The sequence below is a fragment of the Nestor notabilis genome, unplaced genomic scaffold (genome assembly GCF_000696875.1).
Source record: "Nestor notabilis isolate BGI_N333 unplaced genomic scaffold, ASM69687v1 scaffold23561, whole genome shotgun sequence".
NCBI classification, from domain to species: Eukaryota; Metazoa; Chordata; class Aves; order Psittaciformes; family Psittacidae; genus Nestor; species Nestor notabilis.
Window position 1 is genome coordinate 9,539 of NW_009915488.1, and position 6,682 is coordinate 16,220.

Below are 6,682 nucleotides of genomic sequence, written 5' to 3' on the forward strand. Positions count from 1 at the left end.
TTTGACCTTCATTTATATGCACATGCACACATATAAAAAACGTGTGTCATAGTTTGGGGTTTTTAACTAGTTTATGCAATGAGAATGTAAATGTGAACTCACCAGTTGGTCATGATGAGTTTCAGCCCACACTAACTTTCAAAAAAGCTTTTCTATTATCTTACCAGAGCACAGAAACAAAGCTAAAAGCTTGTATGCTGTAATCCCAATTTACTGCAAGGTACAGGGGAGGGAAATCACTAAAAAAATTAGTGCTCTATGTGTCATTGAATGTGTAAAGAAATTATCTCCATTATTCAATTCTATCTTGTCTGTTTTCAAACAAAGTTTTATTAGAAATAATACTTCCTCTCCAACAATACACATGTATAGGTGACAAAAGAGATGGTGATCTCTCTCACACACAAATACCCCTCCTGTGATTTTATTTCTTCTATTTCCAGAAAATAAATAATTCTGATATGTAAAGCTAGAGCTGTATCATGCCAGTCATTCAAAAAGGCAGCAGGTCTTTCAAACAATTTTTTTTAAAATTCAAAAAATGTTGAGCTGTGATCATCGAAAAACAGGATCAAAGGGAAAGGTCTTTGGGATTTTGCTCATGTGCTTGTTGGGGTTGGTTTGGTTTCTCTTAAAAACAAAACAAAACAACACAAAAACACAACAAAAACACTACGCACACAAAAAAAACCCACAAAAAAACACAACTACCACAAATTGTCTTTATTCTGGACAACTGTACTTAAAAAAAAATTTTTTTTCAAAAGACATTTAAGCATGGTGTCACAAAACCCCACTTCAGAAGAAACTAAGCTAGTTAGTAGGATTAGCTCTTGCCTTTATAAAAAGGAATACCCCACACATTACTTTATAGAAGTATGGTATATATATAACTTGCATATATGCATTTTTTATATGTAAGTCTGCATATATACATGAATATAAAGTATGTGTGTATGTGCAGCTATGTCCATATCCCCATGCTCATAAACACACTTAAGAATCACTACTCAAATATGGAGAGCAGCTGAAACAAAAGCTCCACATCTGCAGAATCACCTTAAGGTGTCCTTTACAGGAATTCTGATCATCTCCCGTTCCCTCATTTTGCCACAAACAGTTGCTGTGACAGGAGAGCAGGTCCACTTGTTCTAAAGTATAATCCATTGCCAAACATGAGAAGAGCCAGAAACTGTCTACTAATTAGTTTGGCTAAATGTTCCAACCAGAATCAGCTTACACAAGCTCATAGGTGCTGAAAGAGTTGGAAGCATTATCCAGCTGCCTCTGAAACAGGCGACTGTCAAGATGAAAGAGGCTTCCATCCAAGCACTGCAAAGCAGTATTTGGCACATTGCACGCACACGCGTGCGCGCACACACACACGAGAACCACGACCACTGTTGTCTAGATTTTGAGGTCACTTTCGTTAGAACATATGCTATATATCTGGCTAAAATGCAGCACACTTTGTGAGTGCATCTTCTCAGTTCCCCACAGCTAAAAATCCAACAGCCTGCACTCATGACAGCCTTCACAGAAAACCTGAAGTTCAAAGATCATCACACTGAACTTCCCTTTGAACAGGTCAGAACATAGACCTAATTGTCTAAACGTCACGCTACAAAGCCCCTAAGATTATCAGAATCCATTCTGTGCAGCAACACAGTGTCCTCACTAGCAGAGTCACTTGTCTTAAAATGCACATTGGTGAGTCTTCTACTTCATAATCCTTCCCTCTTGGTTTTCTAGATATTCATAAAGTCCTTGCATACCCCACCGTACTCCAAGAACAATCCCAAAATTTCCAAGATCAAAAAAAGTAATCTTTCATAATGAGCACATAGCTCTTGAAAGGAGATTCATTCGGGTCATGTTGCAGCTCTTCCTTTTCTTGTTTGGTTGGTTTTCATTTTAATTAAAAAACACTCGACACAAAGCATAGCTTTATTTGAATTCATGTTTTGCTGGAAAGTACGTTTAAAAAAAAAAAAATCTTTATATTAAGCACATTACCTCCTCATGAAAAGATATTGTATAGCATGCACAAGTTTTGTAATAATTCCTAATCATATAATTTCATTTAATAAGGCCTACTAAACTTTAACAATAATTAATAGACATATTTGATGTTTCACATATCCAACACCTTCTGAAGGGGCTAACTTCCATCAGCATCCCATTTAACAAGCTATAGGAAAGCTCACTGGACAACTGAAGAACACATCAATATTGCCACTCATTAAGAAGCCAGCCCAACATACTCTTCAGACAACTCTTCTATAAGTGTATCAAGTGAATGTCACTATAGATTTTAGATATGTCTACAAATTAAGAATTTGGAAAACACCATGAATAAAGACTGTACAGAGCCAGAAAGCAATCCTCATACAGATCCATCCCTTGTTAAGAAAAATGAATGGGACAGGGGAGAAGCAGCACCCATTAGGGAAGCAACAGTGCTCCCCTATGAAGTAGAAAGGACAAATGAGAAAGTCGGGGGCATATATTTATCTGACCAATTCTATCTTTGCTTAGGAAATTCTTGTACCCAAGTCTGGTTTTGAATTTGATACAGATTTATAAATGTGTTACATCACCCTTTATATTTATCACCATTTATATATTTTTCTCAATCTTAGACCTAAAATCTAGATATTATCTTAGATTTACTCCACTGAATAAACAGATAGAACATAGAACACTTTTTTTTTTCCTCCTCTTCAAAAAGTCTGTATCTCAACCTCTTAGATCTCAAATTACTTTGCAAATTTCAAGTCATCCATCATGCAGAAAAGCCTTCCACAGGCAGGAACCTGGACAGATAGATTCTACACCTCTTAAAAAAAAAAAAAAAGTCTTAAGAATTTTGCTCTTGCAAAACACTGTGCCTCTTACAAGTACATTTTCTTGCAGCTGAACAAGCTATTCAAGTATCAAACACTGGCCCAGAACCTTACAGTCACTTCTATAGAGGCATTTACTTTTATTAGCTGAGGTTTTCATTCCCAGTACTCATCATTCCACAAACATTAAGACAGGCACACACACTTCTGGTGGAGTTCTTGGTGATTCACCACCACATACATACTTTCCACTCAGAAATGTTTGTTGGTGGGGCTTTTGTGACTCACCTCCAACGTACTTTCTTCCTCATCATCATGGTCCCTTGGTGGAGTGTTGGTGATTCATTAATGCCCATCTTAACTCAAGCAGTTTGCCAAATGACTACGTAGTTACTTCTGCTTGCTGAATGAATTAGAAGTGCTCTTCCACACCAGTTTGCATCTCTAGTAGGTAAGCTTTGAAGACAAAGCTGTTAGATTACTGTTCCCATGAGTTGGTTCCTTCCTAGTTTTGCCTTGTCCTACTATTTTCCGGGGGCCAATGGAACAACTTTCCTTGGTATTTAATTCCTCATTTTCCCTATCACCACGTAACTACAGGGTACTAACAAAATGCACACTTCAGAAAACTTAGAGCACTGTGAAGTCACTTTCAGACATCCCATTAGGCTGAATCCCAGAATCAGAACAGAGTATTTTAGCTACAACATTACCAAGTTAATGATGCTACTAACCAGCAGTCCAGTAGCACACACTTTGGGCTCAGTGACTATAGACTTACCCCTAGCACAGGTTATTCTTAGTTGCCTACTAGGGAATAACTACTGTTAAACAATAGGAAAGAAACTTGATTTAGAGGCCATAATTTTAACAGAATCAACCACAAAAAACAAAAAACAAACAAAAACAAAACAAACAAAAAAAAAAACCAACACAAACCCACACACCCCCTACCCCAAAACACACACACACACAAAAACAACCCACTCAAACCCCACAGACAAAAAACAACTCCTAGGAAGTTCCACAAAAAACAGCCCTGGAAGAAAACCAGAAGCAACTCAAGAGGCAGAAGCAAAGGACACGCATACAGAACACTTGAAAATGTTAAAATCTCGAAAGTGCTGCCCATAAATTACACCATACATGTAACAAGAATTATGCTGTTTGTAGCTAATATTGCTGCTCTTAAGTTCCTTACTACCCCACTTTGTAGCCCAAGATCCAAGATTTGTGATTTTCTGTATTTTGGCCAATCAATTGAAGATATAAAAAGATGCTAAAAAACTCCAGAGAGGAAAGGGAAAATAGGCCTGTAGGCATTTACTAATATGTACAGGAAAGATTTTTTGGACTCCAAATTAGCAGTAGAGATCACTTTTCCCTGGTATCCTGTCAGAAGCTTTCCCCTTGCCCTGCATTTCATATACAATAAGAAAAAGGGCCTTCGTATATAATAAATAACTTAAACACATAGCTATCAGCTATGTAAGTCCTTTCAAAAAAGGCTTTTGTTTATCTTTGACATACTTTGACATCTCAGTTGTAAAAGTGAGACTACACATCAAATCTTTAACACCCTATTCTACATTCTGCCGTGCTTGAGGTTTCAACCATCAGTCATCAGTGCTCTCCTTGCTCATTTATGCTATGAAAATAAGTTTAATGAGGTAGCACATTTTGTGCTGCTGTCAATGGCGAAGACTTACATCCCAAGTATGGATTTAATAAAAGTAAAAAAAAAAAAAAAAAAATAGTTACATCATATCACTTTGGCTGTGGTCCTCATGTCCTTTAGTGAGAAACTGATGCTATTTAAGTAACTTAAGAATACTATGTTTTTGCTATCATCTGCCAATTACAGCTTAGATTATCAACTACTTCTACACACATACATATGAAGATATCTCCTATACAGATCTGAAATGCTACAACTCTCTCAAAAACTTCTAGTTTGTTTCCAAAAAGTAGGCCAGCCTACAACAGCAGACACAAATGCACGCTGCCTCAAAAAATTCCAGTATTTGTTACTTCCCTAACTTTGGGAAATAATATTTATTTAGAAGTGCCTTGTATTTTTCCTGTTAATCTATTTTCTCATTAAGTTTGCACCTATATATTCGAATTACTGATCTACCAGGGAGGCAAAAAAAGAAGCACAGCAACACCAAAATGATTATGCTGTATTTTGCAAATTATCCTATCACTTCAAAACAGGGAAATGCATAGACATATAGGAAGAGAGGACTTTTCTGTGTGTGGTTTTATGTGTTTTGTGTGTTGTGATCATGCTGGTTTCTACAGTGTAAAGCCTTATATCTAGAGACTAGCATCCCTGTAAACAAATTGCTCTTCCAAATCACTGGAACCAGCCACTACACCTTGGAGGGTAAATGTATCAGTGACTGCAGACAGTAAAAGAGTTGTCAGCAGTATGACTACTGGAGTGGGGGGAAAACACCTCACACACCCTTCTAACTACAAAACTACATAGGAAGCTACATAGGCTGCAACTGGAAAAAAATAGTCCATATGAAATAAATATCCAGCTGAAACAAACAGTCCATATGAAAACAAGCAAGAACTTGTGCAGCCAGCTGTCTCAAAAAAAAAAAAAAACAAAAAAAACCCCCAAGTATTTATCATAGCCAGCATTCTGTGCACACCCTCTGACTCAAACTGGTATCTAATGGAAAAGGATGAATAAAACTAGTACCCACCTCAAGTGTAATATGGAAGCAGGCTATGAATTCTTGATCAATTACTCAAACCTCACCAGGATGTGAGCCCATAGCCTCCCCAAACTCATGCCAGAGTGGATGTGGTTTTCCCATTGCATAGATGAATAAAACCCACAACGCTGTTAGTCTGTCCTATACAAGCCTCTCGAAAGGACTCATCCTTCTGCAACTAGCAGGCACACCTAATCCACAGCAAGAGAAAGTGAGTGGAGCCTTCTAACACAAGGATGAATATTCACAACCCAGTGGTAACACCAACAGCACACCTGAACCCTGGCTGCTAGTGCCATTTTAGATGCTATAGGTTATGCTTTCCAGCATGCAGCCACTGCCTGATCATCCAAAGATCTAGGGCTCTCTACATAAAACATGCACAACACAGCATATAATCAAATGCAAGAGCATGACAGAAAAACAAGAGCACCCTCAAAACACTATGAATTTCTCCCTAGATGGGACTAAGAAAGCTGCACTTCATCCGCAGATATTCTAGTGCCAAATACGTATAGAAAAAGACAAAAAATCTGCCTGTAATACCTGTACACCTACAGAAAAAAAACTTAACACAGACATTGCCATACACTGTAGCACATACATATCCCACAAAGCAACAAGTCCAAGATTATACAGCAGGTTTTTCCTTTTTTCACCTTCTACCCAATTACTCAACTTCCAGTCATACATCATTCACTTCTGCAGCTTTTATAACATTACATTCTGAAAACAAAAATGAGACAAGTAAGAACATAGTCAAAGAAATATTAACTAATACTGTTCGCATGCATTAATAAACAAATGCAGCCAAATAGTGTTACTGGCGATTCAGTGTACATAAATTAAGGTTCTAGACAATTTTGACTTTTTAGCTACATAATCACAAAAGTTTGAGCATTTATATGCTTTGTAAATGTCCCTTCCCCTGAATAAAACAGTAAATATTTCTAAATTAGCTTTATTCAATCTAGTTATTTCATTTCACACCTAGGGAAACATTTTAGGCCAGAATCCCTTAGCCTGAATTACATAAGAACCTCCATGAAGCATATGAGAATTTACCACTTCGTACATGTAGAACCAGGCTATGCAGGCAGCCCT